Here is an 18486-nt window from a genome sequence, read left to right on the forward strand (position 1 = left end):
CTCATAGAAAAAATGGATTGTGTTTATATTGTGGGAAAAAAGGTCATTTCGTGAAAGACTGTCCTTCTAAACCAAAAAATAGGGTCTTTCAACCATCAAACAAAACCATAAACATCATTACTAATCAGGCAGAAAACTAGAAAGCTCAAAAGAAAAAGAAGGGGACCTTTTGAGTATTTGGCAAATGCCTTCCTTAAGAATCTCTGCAAGCAATCACGGAGCTCATTTAACAATAAACATGACTCTGACAATAGCTCCAAAACAAAAAAGACATAAAATCACAGTACTCCTGGATTCTGGTGCAACAGGGAACGTTGTGGATTCATCCGTAGCAAACTACCTGTCTATACCTTGTGAAATCAAGAAAAAAACAAGAAATTGTACAAACAGTTGATGGACGTGTCTAAACTTCAGGACCCATTACAAAACAAACCCAAGCTATGCAATTGGAATGTAGCATAGTCAATTTACATCATGTTAAAATTATTTCTTTCAATTTGATTGATGCCCCACAACACGGTTTTATTTGAGGAATGCCATGGTTGCAAACCCATAATCCTCTTATAGATTGGGTACAAAGAAAAATGATTGACCTTTCAGAATCTTGTTAACAACATTGCATTATTGACGAACATGAACAATCAAAAAAGAGACCAAGATTCAATTATACTATCGCCACCGCTGAAGAAAAAGAAACAAAATTACAACTTCAATATGAAAAGTATAGAGAAGTCTTTAAAGAACAACAAGCTGACAAATTACCACCTCACAGGGCATATGACTGTCAAATAGACTTAATTCCAGGAGCAGTTCCTAACTGTAGAATCTATGCTTTGGCAGAAAAGGAGAATGAGCACTTGCGAGAGTATTTGGATACATATTTGGCCAATGGTTTCATCCGTCCGTCCAAATCCCCAGCGCCCTACTCTTTATTTTTTGTACCTAAAGCCAACGACGAACTCCGCTCTTGTATAGATTACAGGGCTCTAAATAGGATCACAGTAAAAATGAATACCCGCTTCCATCAATACCAGTTCTTTTAGACCAAGTGAAGTCAGCTGTAATCTATACTACACTTGACTTGAAAGGCGCTTATCATTTGGTACGAACGAGGTCTGGAGATGAATGGAAAACAGTGTTCAAAACCAGATATGGTCTTTTTGAATACACAGTCATGCCGTTGGGCTGTGTAATGCACCAGTGGCATTTCAATTTTTTCTGAATGACATTCTACGAGAATACCTAGATAGATTTGTCATTGTATACATAGATGAGATTCTCATCTATTCAACATCTCATGAGTGTCATGAACAACATGTGTCAACGATTTTGAATCTTTTGCAGAATAATGGTTTGCATTGCAAACTCAGCAAATGTGACTTTCATGTAACTAAGGTTGAGTTTCTTGGTGTCATGTTGACTTCAGGAGGCTTTCAAATGGCAGAACGAAAGATCCAAGCAGTCCTTAATTGGCCTAGTCCCAAGTCTGTTTGGGATGTCCAGTGTTTCTTGGGATTCGCAAATTTCTATAGGCACTTCATTAGTCATTTCTCCTATACAACCACACCCATCTCTCACTTGTTACAAAAAAAGTCCCATTTGTTTGGAACTCAGAAGCTCAAAAGGCATTTGAGCGGCTCAAAAAAGATTTCACGTCTGCCCCTGTCTTGGCACATCCCAACCCTGAACAACCTTACATTGTGGAAGCGGATGCCTCTGACTCCACAGTAGGGGCTATTCTATCTCAAAGAGATCTGATCAATGGCCAATTGAATCCAGTGGCATTCATGTCTAGAAAACTCTCACCAGCAGAAAGGAATTAAACAATTTCAGAAAAAGAACTATTGGCAATAAAGAATGCTTTTTATGAACGGCGCCATCATCTCTTAGGGGCACAGCATACTATCACAGTGTATACAGACCACTGCAATTTACAATTTATGAAAACTGCTCGAACATTAACACCACGTCAAATGCGGTGGGTGTTATTCTTTTCTGAATACGATTTTGTGGTGAACTTTCGTCCTGGCTCAGACAATAAAAAAGCTGATGCTCTTACTCATCAGGAGTCTACTCAACTGACCAATGTTGAAGAACCACAGGCTATAATTGATCCGGACAAGGTAGTTTGTCTTATAACTACTGAAAAGTTCCTAGATTCTGTATGGGACAATTTGCCTTTTCACATGTGCAAGAAATGGCTCATACAAGAAGCTAACCGACAAATCAATCAAGATCTACCTTTTCATGAGAATGCCTTATTTGTACCAACGGAACATTTACAAAAGACTGTGTTTGATTGGCATCACAATCATCCATGTTCTGGACATTCAGGTAAGCTAAGAACCGTAGAAGCTTTTCGACCAAAATTTTGGTGGCCAAACCTAAATCAAGACATTGCCAAGTGGATTGCTGATTGTGAAATTTGTGCTCAGAATAGGAGTGATCATTGAAAGACTAAAGGTCTCTTAATGCCGTTGCCAACTCAACAAAGACCTTGGGAACATTGTTCTGTGGACTTTATAACAGCTTTACCTAATGATCAAGGTCATAATTGTATCCTTGCTGTTGTAGACAGCTTTTCAAAATTGGGACATTTTATTGCATGTAAGAACATTCCAACTTCCAGTGAGTTAGCTAATTTGCTTTTGTTCCACGTTGTTCGCCTTCATGGTTTGCCAAAGAAGATAATTTCCGACCGTGGTTCCCAGTTCTCAGCAACGTTTTGGTCTCAATGGTGTCGAGCATTACAAACTTCTCCTGCACTTTCCACAAGTTACCATCCTCAAACAGATGGCCAAATGGTAAGATTAAATCAGACTCTAAAACATTATCTTCGCTGCTACGTCTCAAATACAAAAGATTCTTGGGTTTTGGTTGGCTGAAATCGCATACAATTCTGCTCATCACACATCCATACGATCTTCTCCATGTTACTCTACTTATGGATTCCATCCCTCATATCTACCAATACATTTACCCAGGGATCAGGACTTGGTTCCTTCAATCTCAGCAGGTATGAAACAAATTCTTAAAGTTCATTCCTCAATCACACAGCATCTGAATTCTGCAAAAAGAAGTTATAAAGCCTCAGCAGATACACATTGAAGACCTGGTCCACAGTATAAAGCGGGAGACAAAGGGGCCCATTAGGATGTCGGGCGGATTGCCCCCGCAAGGCTGGCGGTAGCCACCGCCGGCCTGGCGGGGGCAATCTGCTCGACATCCTCACCAGAATTCCCCCGCCATATTAGAATGGCGGGGAGGACCGCGGCGGTAGGAAAGACCGTCTGCCGCTTTTCCGCCCCGGTCACAAGGCGACCGGAGCAGAAAAGGGTTTCTATGGTGGCGGTGTCTGTCAGACACCGCCTGCCATATTAGGATGCCTTATTGCTAATGCCTTTCTGTGGCAGAAAGGTATGCGGTCTTCACTCTGGGGGCCCCCTGCGGGCCCCCAGAGTGAAGGAGGCGAGGGGGTTGCACACGGGGGGTACCTGTGGTACCCCCCTTCATTTACATAAACAAAGCAGCAGGCACAGCGCGGTGCCTGCCGCTTTGTTTATGCAAATGCATCTATGCATTAATAGCATTGTGGCGGGCGGTGCAGAGAACACCGCCCGCCACAATGCTATTAATGCAGGATGTGCCCGCCACTGTGGCGGACACATCCTAATACCCCTCACGGGACCCCCGCCCTAATGGCCTCGCTGAGAGAAAAGAATTCCGACAGGATGGCGGGCGGACAAAGTCCGCCCGTCATCCTAATGAGCCCAAAGTGTGGCTTTCCACTAGGAACATCCAGTTGAAACAAAAAAAGGCATTTCATCCGAAATTCATAGGACCATCTTATGTAATCAAACAGGTAAACCCAGTAACATACAAACTGAAATTGCCTCCTCAAATCAAAACCCATCCAGTGTTCCATACTTCTTTCTTAAAGCCAGCGCCTCAATGTTGCTCTTTTCAGCCCGGTCCTCTGTTGGTTCATGGACAAGAAGAATTTGTAGTGTGTCATATTTTGGACTCACGTAGGAGGAATTCCCGATTATGGTATCCAGTGTCTTGGAAAGGTTATGGTCCTGAACATGACTCTTGGTAACCTGCTAGGAACGTACATGCACCTCGTTTGGTAGGTCATTTCCATTACTCCTTCCCTTCAAAAATCGCCCCTAGAGTCCGCTTGGGAGGGGGGAGTACTGTCATGGTTCTGGGCTGTGGCTCTAGGGGCACAATACCCTGCTCATGGACATTGTGTGTCAAGATGCATAGCGCCAAACCTGTAGCCTGATATTGGTGGCAATGTTACCAAATTGCACAGTAACTAAGTCTGATACCATTTACTTGTAATCATTGATAACCTTACATTATGACTTATACACATGAGCAAAAAGTAGGAGTATTTATATGGCTTGTTTTGTTTGGCGCCTTGTATTCTCTTCCAACTGTGCTGAGGGATCTCTGTGACTCATGTGTCATGTGTGCAGCCTTTGTAAATATCATATTGTGTCCCTTGCTTCATGCGTGCACTTCCTTTGTATTTACCATTTTGTGCATGCATTATGTCACTGGGAAAGTGTATCCAAATAATATTGTGTGCCTGTAACAAAGCGCTTTTGAATTAAGCACGGAAAAAACACATGCATGGTTTGTTCAAGATGTTTCATGCGGTCTTGTGTTTACCGCTACCTTGGAAACGTCTCTCACGTTTAGCGCGTCCTTGTTCCCTTGGGTGTGGCATTAGTATAAAAGGAAACCACACCCAAGACAACACGCTCAGTATTCTCGGCTCTTCAGATGCAGCAGCACCTTCTGGTTTTGTCGCGAGGCTCAAGAAAAGCGGCAGAACTCTTCCAGGCAGCAAAGGACTAACACACATTTCCACAGAGGTATTTAATCATTTGGATCGGAACTCCTGAATCAGGGTAAGCCGCTCTTGGACATTTTTGCCTTCAAAGAAGATTGGTGACTCTTGGCTTGTTCGCACTTTAACTGGATTGAGTTGTAGTCTAATCAGAATAACTAAAGTGTATCAGGAGATTTAGTACAACAGTTTTAAAGACAATCTTGTGCAAAGACGATCTGGAACAAAAAGTGTAAAGACAATTTGAAACCAAGTGAAAAGACAATATCAGAACTTTCTATTGTAAAGAAGGAACTTTTGTATAAAGTTGCGTGGCTGGTCCAGCATTTTCTAAAAAGAGAAAACATTTAACACATTGGGAAAAGAACAGCAATGGTATGTTAAGAGTCCTTTGGTTTATTTAAAGGTTTTGATGACTAATTGAGATAATTGACTTTTAGGGCAAGTGATTAATCATTGCACAATTCTATCTTGTAGTGAACCCATCTTGCAAGCTGTTGGTCTCAAAGTAGGGATGAACAGGTGAATATGTTTCTCCTATATGTTACCAGAATTCAGTGAATCTGAAAACAAATAGGTCATTTATGTTTAACGTATTTGTGTTTCTAATTTCAGATCTCCTTCCCCGCTGTCCCTTTCCCAATTCCCTTTCCCCCACCTGGCCACTCTAATACTCTGTGTCATTACGACATTCCAGAGTTGGAGCTGCCTGAAGGTAGATCCTTCTAGCATTAAACAAGCTTTGAGGAATCAGCACCTTGACAACAAACAGCTCTCAAACCATGTTGAACTTTCAGGCTGTTTAGACTCTTCTCAGTCAGGCTATAGGGCCAAACATAGCACCGAATCAGCCCTGCTAGTAGTCACTGATAACATCAGAATGACACTAGATAAGGCCCATTCTATGATTCTGGTGCTATTGGACCTATCAGCTGCATTCGACACGGTTTCCCCTCAAATAATACTCAGAAGGCTGAAGGAAATTGGATTAAGAGACTCCGCTTTATGGTGGATTTCAAGCTTTTTATCTGGTCAATCTCAGAAAGTCAACTTAGGCCCATATCGTTCTGCACCCATGGAACTATCCAAGGGAGTACCACAGGGCTTTTGCCTGAGCCCTACTTTGTTTATTATTTATGTTGCTACCTTGGGCAATGTTCTAAGAACATAGGTTTATTCCAATATCATATGCCGACGATACACAGTTACTCTTCCCTTTCGATGAATTCACCCCTACTGTCAGGTGCACCAATTCTTCGCAGAGGCAGTAATGTAGCTGGTCCCAATCGCCCGCCTCCCAGTGTCTCAGCAAATAGCTAAGCACACCAGCAAGGGGGAAAAGGGGAAGTGGAAGAGAAAGAAGAGACACCTTGAAAACGGCTGCCACCCTCTAGTTGCTTGGTCTAGCAGAATTCTTCTGCTGTCAGTCTTATGGTGAGGGTGCCTAATACACAGAGGGGGGAAAAGTAAACACAGCAGCCTACCTTGTATTACTATACTCTCTCTATACAAATAATTAGACTTCTCCTACCAGCTGGATCCAAGGCCTTGCTACTCTTCTGTATTTTATGGCGAAATTCTGTCAGGAGCCTTTACTGAAAAAAGGAGGGACTAATTACTGAATGACCCACGTGAATGTCCACCCCTATCCCTGGACAGAATTATATTAACATAACTACCTGAATAGCTTCCTGAATTAACTGTATATTTCTTTCTGATGAGGAGTCCATGTATTGCTTCTGAAAGTGCAGACTAAGGCAGCTCCTTCAAGCGCGCAAAAAGGTTCAAGGAAGGAAACAAGGGGAAGGAGAGGATAGGGAAAGCGCAAGAAGGGGAAGGGAAGTGTTTTTCCAAATAACGCTGCGTAGAAGCTAGGCTGAAGTCTTACTGTCTTTACTTAACATCCTCGAGGTCAGGTGCGTAGGACTCTGTACTTGACTTGAAGAACTGCTGTGGTTTTCACTAGCTGACTCTGGATAGCAGAAGACGTAGAGGATTCTATTCTACTATCGGAATGCCAGCTGAAGTCTTAGAAGACTCGCTACAGACTTGGGGGGTAATGTCTGTGGGGAACGAAGTCTCAAATTGTTCTGCAATATTCGCTATAATACTTCGTGAAATAGTCTATGGACTCTGAGAATTACACTCAGTACTCTAAATCCAAGAAGCGCTCCCGTCAGGAGGCAGCGACGCGGAGCTCAGAATCCGTGCAGTTGTCTCTTCACGGAAACCGTTGAAGTGCGCAGTTTAGAACTCGCACATTCTTCAAGAGCACTAGAACGTGCGGCTGCTAGTATACTCAAAAGACCTAGATGGCGGCCATCTTAAGGGAGGGGGAAACTATGTACATAACTAGGGGACCTATTCTACAATGAAGGCTTAGATTCTGCATTACGGACTATCTCTAAGAATGGCAGGGATACCAAATGTTTGCCCGCTTGAGTTGTGACAAAATCGGGAATGCAAACCGCCGTTTGGGAGCACAAATGGTTGCAACTCTGTGAATCCTGACAGTACCCCCTCTCAAAGACCGATTTATCGGTCCTGGCTTGGATGGGTAACGTGCATGAAATCTTTTGAGCAGTTGGGGGGCGTTGAGATGAGCTACAGGTTCCCAAGATCTCTCTTCTGGGCCATACCCCTTCCAATCTACTAAGTACAGGAGTCTACCCTTCTTGTATTTAGAATCTAAGATGTCCTTGACTTCATATTCTGAGTGACCCTGGATCTTTAATGGTTCTGGAGGTTTATTCAACCGCATTTGAGGTGTAGTCTTTTTCAATAAAGACACATGAAAGACGGGATGAATACCTATCTTAGCTGGTAATTTTAATTTCACTGTCACTGGACCCAAAACCTTCTCTACCTGATAAGGACCCACATATCTAGGTTGAAACTTCCTGTTTCCTTTCAAATGAAGATTCTTGGTAGAGAGCCAAACCTGATCTCCCACCCGATACTGTGGGGCTGATTGTCTATGTCTGTCTGCAAATCTCTTGTAAGAGGTTTTTGCTTTGATTAAATTTTGCTCAGCTGATTTATGCAAAGAAACTAGGTCAGTGATCAAACTCTTTACTGCAGGTACTTCCAAATTTTCCTGAGTGACAAAGAAATTTGGGTGACGACCGAAATTCAAATAAAACGGAGAGTAACCAGTAGAAGCACTCTTCGAATTATTGCAAGCGAATTCGGCCATCCACAAACAATCAGACCATTCTCCGCCCTGATCGATGAGGAACAGACGGAGATACTGTTCTAATTATTGATTAATTCTTTCCGTCTGACCGTCAGATTCAGGGTGATTGCTAGTGGACAATCTACTCTCAATTCCCAATCCTTTAAGGTAAGCCTGCCAAAAGTGGGAAATAAACTGAGGGCCTCGATCTGAAACCACCATTTTTGGAACTCCATGAATCTTTACAATATTCTCACTGAATGCTCGGGCCAACTCTGGAGCTGAGGGAGTACCAGTCATGGGGATGAAATGACTCATCTTAGTGAAAATGTCCACAATAACCAGGATGGTATCAAACCCCTTGCTAATTGGTAAATCTACAATGAGATCCAGGGATATAGTATGCCAAGGATGAGTAGGAGTGTGAAGTGGTTGCAAAAACCACTGTGGAGCCTGTCTACTCGGTTTACTTCGGGCACATAACTCACAGGATTGCACATATTGTTTGACATGAGAGGACAACCCAGGCCACCAAAAATAACGTTGCACCAACTCCAAAGTCTTGGAAATTCCTTTATGCCCTGCCAAAGGATGATCATGACAACCTTGTAGCGCCTTCTGTTGAAGAGTTGATGTAGGAAGATACAAAGCCTCCTTGTAGTAAGGCAGTTGCTGATGCATACGTCTTCCTTCTCCAAGCTGGACCCACTGTTGAACCTCTTCCAAAGACAAACTCTTACGAACTTCATCCTGAAAGTTATCAAAAGAGAGAGTGCAAATGATCTTCTCTTCAGGAATGATAGGTTTTTGTTCCACAGAATGTTCAAAATCTTCGGTATCCAAGCGGGACAACGCATCCGCTTTTCCATTCTTAGGGCCAGGACAGTAGGTGATTACAAAATCAAAGTCTGCGAAGTACAATGACCAGCGTAACTGTCTAGGAGTTAGAGTCTTGGCAGTCTTTAAAAACTGAAGATTCTTGTGGTCAGAAAATACCGTAACAATATGTTTGGCCCCCAGCAAGTAATGCCTCCAGTCTTCGAAAGCATCCTTCACTGCCAACAATTCTTTTTCAGTGATGGTGTAATTTAACCCAGCCGGATTCAATTTTCGGGAACGGTAGGCTACCGGATGAAGTTGTCCAGTCCTTGGATGTCTTTGAGAGAGAACTCCACCAATAGCCTGATCAGATGCATCTGCTTCCACGAAAAAAGGTTCTGCAGGGTCGGCGTGCAACAGAATGGGAGCGGTAATGAATCTCTTCTTCAAATCCATAAAGCCTTGTTCCGCTGCAGTTGACCACTCGAACTGGACCCCTTTCTTTAACAATCGAGTAATTGGAGCAATTAACTGTGAAAATCCTTGAATAAAACGCCTGTAGAAATTGGCGAAACCCAAAAATCTTTGAATTTCCTTGATGTTATGTGGCGCTGGCCAATTCTCCACAGCTTGCACCTTTCCAGGATCCATGGTGATTCCTTGAGAGGAGATAACAAATCCTAAGAACTCCACCTGCGACACATGAAACACACATTTTTCCAATTTGACATACAATCGATGAGTCTGTAATCGTTCCAAAACCATCCTGACGTGTTTGGAACGATCCTGTGGGTTCTTGGAAAAGATTAAAATGTCATCCAAATAAATTATGGCAATCTTGTCGATCAAATCCCCCATGATATCATTAATGAAATGCTGGAATACTGCAGGCGCATTACACAACCCAAAAGGCATCACACAATATTCGAAGAGGCCGAACTTAGTTCTAAAGGCAGTCTTCCATTCATGTCCCTCTTTCATTCGAATAAGGTGATAAGCACCCCACAGGTCAAGCTTGGTAAAAATCTGAGCTTCTTTGATTTGATCTAACAAGACTGATATCAAAGGTAATGGATATCTGTTCTTAATGGTTATTTGGTTCAAAGCGCGATAATCAATGCAGGTTCCCAAACTTCCCTCTTGCTTCTTAGGTATAAAGAATAGAGGAGAGGGGACTGGAGACTGAGATGGCCTGATAAATCCATTGGCAAGATAACGATCTAGGTATTCTTTTAGATGATCATTCTCAACTTCCGTCAAAGCATAAATCCGACTACAGGGAAGGACAGCCCCAGGCTCCAAATCAATAGTGCAGTCATATGAACGGTGAGGTGGTAACAGCTCAGCTTCTTGTTCACTAAAGACTGCTTCAAGGTCACGATATTCAGATGGAATTTCTCCCGTACTAAGGACCCCAATGGACTGACCTCCAAATGAGAGTAGAGTTGCTTGGGAAGGTTCCTGGATATTTTCCTTGACACAAAAGCAATGTTCCAAACAAAACTTAGACTGCATGCTAACTGAACGATTTTCCCAATCAATGGCCGGATTGTGCAGAGTTAACCATGGCAATCCTAAAATCAACTGAAACTGCGGGCCTCAATCAGATTAAATTGCAGCTTCTCCCAATGTCCATTAGCTTGAATCAGTTCTAATTCTTCCGTATGACTGGTGATAGGGCCAGACGTCAAGTTAGTTCCGTCCACTGCACGAACAGATTCTTGTCTTTCTTTCTTGATTGCTCGAATTCCCATTTGTTGTGCATATTTGATGTCACAGAAGTTACCAGTGGCCCCGGAATCTAACATAATAGCCACTGCAAATATCTGGTGCTCACGGAACTTTAATGTCATCTGAAGAATCACGTGTGGGGTCATAGTCTGAAGAGTATTTAAAAGCAGATGAGCTTCTGGAGTCGATTTTTCTTCCTTCACCACCAGAGCGACTCCGCCTACTGATGGCTCACCTCGTTTCCCTTAAACGGTACTTTTGGGCGCTTGGTGCATTCTTTCACAAAATGACCTGAACCTCCACAATAGAGACACAACTTCTTCAAACATCGCTGTTCCTTCTCTTCTTTACTCAACGGACCTCTTACTGCTCCAATTTGCATGGGTTCCGGGTCGTTACTATTCCCCTTTTCCGTTTTCATACGATCAAATCGAGGTATGGTAATCTTCCAATCTTTTCTTTTTTCACCCTTACGTTCAGAATTTCGAAAATCCAATTCCAACACTAAGTCTACTAAAGCAGCCAACTCAGTGGGCCGGTTTGGGATTTGAGCTAAGGTATCCTTAATCTCGTCTCTCAATCCTCTTTAGAACAACGCCACTCTCTTCTCTTCAGGCCAATTGGTTTCTAAAATGAGCTTATTAAATTGAGTCAGGTAAGTAATTAAATCCTTTGAACCTTGACGCAACTCCAACAACTTGTTGTCAGTGGCCCGGGAAATCCTTCTCCGGTCAAAAATTCTAAGAAATTCACTCTTGAATTTGGCAAAATCAGAAAGAAGAGGATCATCTCCACTCACCAAGGGCATAGCCCAGTTAGCGGCATCCCCACCCAGATACGATAAAATGAAGGCTATTCTTGACTGAGCATCTGGAAAAAGCGTTTGACGACACATGAAGTGTAAAGAACACTGAGTCAAGAATAGCTGAGCCTTTTGTGGATCTCCTGTGAAACTTTCTGGGGCAGCTAATGGAATCAAAGGAGAGACAGAATGAATTACTTGTGCCACAGTCTTGGGGTCTGTACTGCGATTACTGGTACTAGAAGCTGGAGAACTCATTACTGGGTTTCCCATAGCTAACCCATCTAACTTCAGTGCTAAGGTTCTAGTCTCCTGACGTGAAGCTACTAATTCCAATTTTAAATTCTTATTCTCCTCCCGCACCGCTCCTATCTCTCTCTGAATTCCCTCTAGAATATTTCCCAAGGCCTTTAAATCTAACCCTTCAGCCATACTGCCCGGGCGAAGTAAAACCGTGGGCACTTCAATCTGTCAGGTGCACCAATTCTTCGCAGAGGCAGTAATGTAGCTGGTCCCAATCGCCCGCCTCCCAGTGTCTCAGCAAATAGCTAAGCACACCAGCAAGGGGGAAAAGGGGAAGTGGAAGAGAAAGAAGAGACACCTTGAAAACGGCTGCCACCCTCTAGTTGCTTGGTCTAGCAGAATTCTTCTGCTGTCAGTCTTATGGCGAGGGTGCCTAATACACAGAGGAGGGAAAAGTAAACACAGCAGCCTACCTTGTATTACTACACTCTCTCTATACAAATAATTAGACTTCTCCTACCAGCTGGATCCAAGGCCTTGCTACTCTTCTGTATTTTATGGCGAAATTCTGTCAGGAGCATTTACTGAAAAAAGGAAGGACTAATTACTGAATGACCCACGTGAATGTCCACCCCTATCCCTGGACAGAATTATATTAACATAACTACCTGATTAGCTTCCTGAATTAACTGTATATTTCTTTCTGATGAGGAGTCCATGTATTGCTTCTGAAAGTGCAGACTAAGGCAGCTCCTTCAAGCGCGCAAAAAGGTTCAAGGAAGGAAACAAGGGGAAGGAGAGGATAGGGAAAGCGCAAGAAGGGGAAGGGAAATGTCTTTTCCAAATAACGCTGCGTAGAAGCTAGGCTGAAGTCTTACTGTCTTTACTTAACATCCTCGAGGTCAGGTGCGTAGGACTCTGTACTTGACTTGAAGAACTGCTGTGGTTTTCACTAGCTGACTCTGGATAGCAGAAGACGTAGAGGATTCTATTCTACTATCGGAATGCCAGCTGAAGTCTTAGAAGACTCGCTACAGACTTGGGGGGTAATGTCTGTGGGGAACGAAGTCTCAAATTGTTCTGCAATATTCGCTATAATACTTCGTGAAATAGTCTATGGACTCTGAGAATTACACTCAGTACTCTAAATCCAAGAAGCGCTCCCGTCAGGAGGCAGAGACGCGGAGCTCAGAATCCGTGCAGTTGTCTCTTCACGGAAACCGTTGAAGTGCGCAGTTTAGAACTCGCGCATTCTTCAAGAGCAATAGAACGTGCGGCTGCTAGTATACTCAAAAGACCTAGATGGCGGCCATCTTAAGGGAGGGGGAAACTATGTACATAACTAGGGGACCTATTCTACAATGAAGGCTTAGATTCTGCATTACGGACTATCTCTAAGAATGGCAGGGATACCAAATGTTTGCCCGCTTGAGTTGTGACAAAATCGGGAATGCAAACCGCCGTTTGGGAGCACAAATGGTTGCAACTCTGTGAATCCTGACACCTACTGTACAAAAGACCTTCTCTTTGGGTATGAGTGCCATCTCGCATTGGATGAAGAACAACTTCCTCCAATGTAATGTTGGAAAAACTGAGATTCTACTTTCCGGAGAGGCCCCCTTACTATGATCACCCAATTGGTGGCCTACTAATCTTGGGATTCCTCCCGATCTTAAAGCCTCCGTCAAGAATCTGGAAGTCCGTTTTCGACTATGCCCTTACCTTTAATGAGCATATCGGTCAGACAGTGGGTACTTGTTTTCACACCTTGGGCCTACTTCGACGAGTCTTTCGTTTGCTTCCAGACTCTGTTCGGAGGACTCTGACTCAGGCACTCATATTGAGTCTGCTGCTCTCCGCCAATAAAGCCTCAATTAACAGACTTCAGGTGGTTCAGAACATGGCGGCCAGACTAGTTCTGAACATGCCCCCCAGATCAGCATCACGCCCTCTTCTCTTGAAACTTCACTGGCTACCCATACGCCAACGGATAAAATTCAAGGTCTGCTGCACTATTCATAAGGCACTGTTCAATCTTGGCCCCAGCTATCTTTCAGAAAAATGTATCCCCTACCAACCCTCAAGGTCCTTACGATCTAGTGCCAAACATTTGCTGAAGGTTCCTCGTATTAGGAGAGCAAGGTTAGGAGGAAGGGCCCTTTCATATCTTGGCCCGCGATATTGGAATGAACTTCCTCCACACTTAAGAGTATGCTCGAATCATCTTCATTTTAGAAAGTTACTTAAAACTACATTTTTTTGCTTCTAATCTTGCAACTGCCGCAAATGTAATTGATACGCATCCAAAGCACAGAGATACTCCTCGGAGTCGATTCTGGCGCTATATAAAAAACAAAAATAAATAAATAAATAAAGTTAAATCAAATGTGCCAATCATGGATAAACTAGTCACCAATACAATTTGCACTTTAACACTGGTTAGCCATGATAAAGTGCCCAGAGTCCTAAGGCAAAAAAACACAGGTCAGAAAAAATAGGAGGAAGAAGGCAAAACATTTTGGGATAACAGTACAAAAAGGGCCAAGACCAACAGCAGGATTTCGAATTACGTAAATATTTCGCAGGCATGGCTTCCTTACTCTTGGCCCAAGTTTTATGTCCAGAGCTTTCACTGACCAACTCAGTGCATTATTTGAAGTGTAGCCTTGATAATTATCATTTGTAAAGGAATCCTATGAATGAATATAGGTTGTTATTCTTAAAAGCATTTAAATATGTAAACTCGATTTGCTGGTGCAAATGCGTTCATGCATGTGTGCACATTCACATTTGCAAGACACCAAACTTGAATCTGCAATTTATGTTCCATTAGAATTACCCCATAGCATGTAACATTACTTGAGACTAAGGGCCCCATTAGGATGGCGGGCGGACTTTGCCCGCCCGCCATCCTCACGGTACTAGGGACCGGCCGCCATGAGGGCGGGGGTCCCGTTTGCAGCATTAGGATGCGCCCGCCACAGTGGCGGGCGCATCCTGTATTCCCATCATTGTGGCGGGCGGTGCACTCTGCACCGGCCGCCACAATGCTGAAAATGCTTTGCAGCATTTGCATGACGAAAGCGGCAGGCACCGCGCGGTGCCTGCCGCTTTCATTATGCAAATGCAGGGGGGTACCATAGGTACCCCCCGTGTGCCACCCCCCTTTGGCCTTTACTCTGGGGGCCCACAGGGGGCCCCCGGAGTGAACACCGCATGCCTTTCCGTGGCGGCATTGCCGCCACGGAAAGGCATTGAAAAATTCCCATTGTAATATTGCAGGCGGTGTCTGATAGACACCGCCTGCATGTAACTCGTTTCCCGCCCCGGCCGCAAGGCGACCGGGGCGGTAAAGTGGCGGCCGGTGTTTGGCTCCGCTGCGGTCCCCCCCGCCATTGTAATGTGGCGGGGGGGAAAAGGGAGGCGGGTGGGCATTTCTGTCAGGCGGATCGCCACCGCCACCATGGCGGTGGCGATCCGCCCGACATCATAATGGAGCCCTAAATCTGCTTAAATAGGCATGGAGTGGGTACTGCGAAACTGGTGCGGATGTAGAGGAAGGAGTTTCTTCATTGAAAAACAATATGGCGATGGAGACAAAAAATAAAATTAAGCAATGCTAATGAACTAACAGAATGCCTTTTTGCATTCATAGTTGTATATTATGTTCAGTTACACATGTGGAATTGACTTTGTGTGAAAGTAAATTAGAATTTACAAAATGTTTCTAGAAGTACTTCTGGAAAACTGCAACTGGCACAGTTGTCTTGGAGTACTGCTGGAATTCATTTAAATCTCAGAAATTAGAAAACCTGTACTCAAATGTGGGTGTAAACGTAGGGAGGCAGATTATCAGATTTCTTCAAGAATTGTTCTGAATTGAAATTATACGTGTGTGTTATTTCAGCATAAAAGAAACGGATGGTATCAGCATGCAGACTGAACTACTCCACTACCCAGTATAACTGATTTCTCTAAGCAGAGGCCAAGCATTGATTAGACATTGATATCACTCCAAAGGTTCAAATGACTAAGCAGGCATGCAATCTGTATCTGGGTGTTCATTTCCATGTCCCTCTTGTGTGCCTTCTTATCTTTCAGCTGAACCTGTCTGTGTTGCGTGTATCTGTATATCTGTGTGTGAGAATGCACTCTCCCACCACTTCTGTAGACTGCTGGTGTTGGTTTTTGAACTCCACACTATGGCAGTTCTTTATGGTCCCCAGTGTATTTGCTCTGTCCCCTATAACATGGCAAAGTTGGCTAATCTCTTATTGTTATGTTTATATTCCATTAAGGCCATTGTAAATAGTGCAGGCAAATATAACAATGGCATATACAGTTAAATGTCACCTGTAGTCTGTAGTACCTAGTCAGTCATTCACTAGGCTGGCAAGTAAACATAGCTTCAGGTCTATTTGTGTAGCCTGGTTGATGCAGACTTTAAAAATGCATGTAAACCTGTCAAAATACCCTGTCCCTTCAGTAACTAGAATGCAAAACCTATTTTGACTGTATTTTGCTGCAGCTATTCCTGCAAGAAAAACAAACTTGCAAATACATACTATATTAGCTAACTTTGGTTTGGGTTAAGCCACAGGAACGATTCAACCACTTTTTTATAATAATATTTTTTTTAAAAGTCCAGTTCACAATTGAAGTTGGATTTTTGATAACTATGCAGGAAAAGTAACCCTCACAAGTTAGATTTGCCTGCCTGGATCTTCAACAGGCTAGTTGGCAATAGCCTGACTGCAGCTTGGTTATCAGTGCTGCCTTGATGACGTTTAAAATTCTGCCCTCAGCACAAAGACAATGACTTGGCCCCAGGATACACTTTAAACCTCCTGATTTAGTCTCAGTGGAGAAGGGAACTGGCTTCAGAACCAGTTTGGAGTGGTTGAGTAGGAGGTGACTGCTCATGACATGTGACGCACCCCTAGGTGTGCCACAAGTGCTACCAGGGAGGTTCTTCCATTTTGGATTCACTGAGAATAGCGCACTGAGGGATAGTCTGGAGTGTGGCAAACAGATTGTACTGCAAAAGTGGGAAGGTTTGGTCTTGGAAACTTTTTTGTCCATTGGTCAGGAAGCATCCAGCTGTAACTCCCATCCACTGGCTAGTGAAGTGAAAAAATTAGAACCTCCCCTCAGCTACTCAGAAATCTTTATGAACCTTTGGCAGAGCAAAAGGAGACTGGGCCTGCTGTCTGGAACCAGTGAGGAGACCTGAAGGGCCTGACCTACTCCCACTTGCACCAAGGACTAAGAAATGGACTCCAAGGGACAGATGACCGACCTCCTGCATGGCTACAAGGAGAAAATAATCTGCCAGAGGCCCAGCTGAACAGTAACAACTGGGCCTGGACTGAACCCTGTACCCTGCTGTTGACCTCAGCCAGAAACCATGTGAGACTCTAAATGCCTCCCCTGGGGTCCTGGGGGGCTTTAGAAGTGTACTCCTGTAGTTGATTGGAACATAAAGGACTACAGAGACTTCAAAAGCTGTAAGGTGCTTTTTACTAGTGTTACCAGTTACTACTGGACCTGCACTGGACTTTTCTGTTGGCCCCTGCTGGAATGTGTACTGGATCCTGAGTGCTGTCCGTAACTAAGAGGAACTGCTCCAGAAAGTCTAAAAAAAATTCTGAAAAGTTAGGACTTTTGTTTGGACTTCTAAGATCTCTGGAGCTTTAGCTTGAACTTGTGGCAGAGGTAAAATCCATTACTCAAGTCTCCTCATGGAGTTTAGTTATTTTGCCTCATTGGTTATTATATTCATCTATCTTTTTAAAACATGGTTGTGGGAGTTCTTTTGAGCTGTGCTTTGGCTTTGTACCTGTTTTACTGCTGCTAAATACTTTATATATTTTCAAAGGTTAAGCCTGTTTTGATTTTGCCATAATTATTGAAACTGGGTTTGACTTGACTGGGTGTTGGTACTTATTAATGCGTAGGGCCCTCCCTGCCTAATGATCAATTTTCTTTCAGTCTGCCTAGGTGCTTTCTTGCTGTCTGTATATGTGCCAGCCTATGTGTATTGATTAGTAGACATGGTAAACTGCCTCTCCCTGTCTTGCACATGCATTGTGTTAACAATCTACCATGCCTAACTGTCTATCAGACTCCAATCACTCATGCTGTTCTTCCTCCTTTATATCTCCTATCCCTTTTCTGCATTCTACTTTCCTCTTCTTCCTCCTTTCCAGGCTGACCTCTGTTGGAAAAGATCATTTCCTTCACTCTTTCACTAAGCTCCTTCCTGATTCTCTCTCTCTCTTGTATCCTCTTTTCTACTCTCTTGCCGGATCCATCACTTTGACATGACTTTAGAGTATCATAAACACTATAGAGGCAACTGACATAATAAATCAAGTCTTTCAGTTTGTGCCTACGAGTGACTGCATTCCATGTAGTCACTGTCTATGGGTGCCTGTAGGTCTGTTTGCATGGATGCCTATTTGTCAGATGTCCTATATACACATGTAGCTGTAGCGATGGTGTCCGATTGTGCTTGTACCTCTGTAGCTATATCGCTTTGTCTGCATATTTCTAGGTGTGCATTATCTATACCAGTATGTGCATGGATGTTGTCTGTGTAAAAGTAAACTGAATAGCATTTAAAAGGGCTTGTTTATTTTAAATCCAAATGTGTTGAGAAGGTGTATTTTTGTAGTGCACTGTGGACAGAAACCAACCTATTAACAACACACCAATGGTGTTCATATTAAGTAAAACAACTGCAGTTGCGACAAACTCAATGCACATTGATTCCTTTGATAAGGACTTCTTGTGGACAAGCAATTGAGTATGAATGATCAGTGTAAAGTTCTGTAAAAGAAGAAGGATGCAGAT

This window comes from Lissotriton helveticus, chromosome 9, assembly GCF_964261635.1.
Source record: "Lissotriton helveticus chromosome 9, aLisHel1.1, whole genome shotgun sequence".
NCBI classification, from domain to species: Eukaryota; Metazoa; Chordata; class Amphibia; order Caudata; family Salamandridae; genus Lissotriton; species Lissotriton helveticus.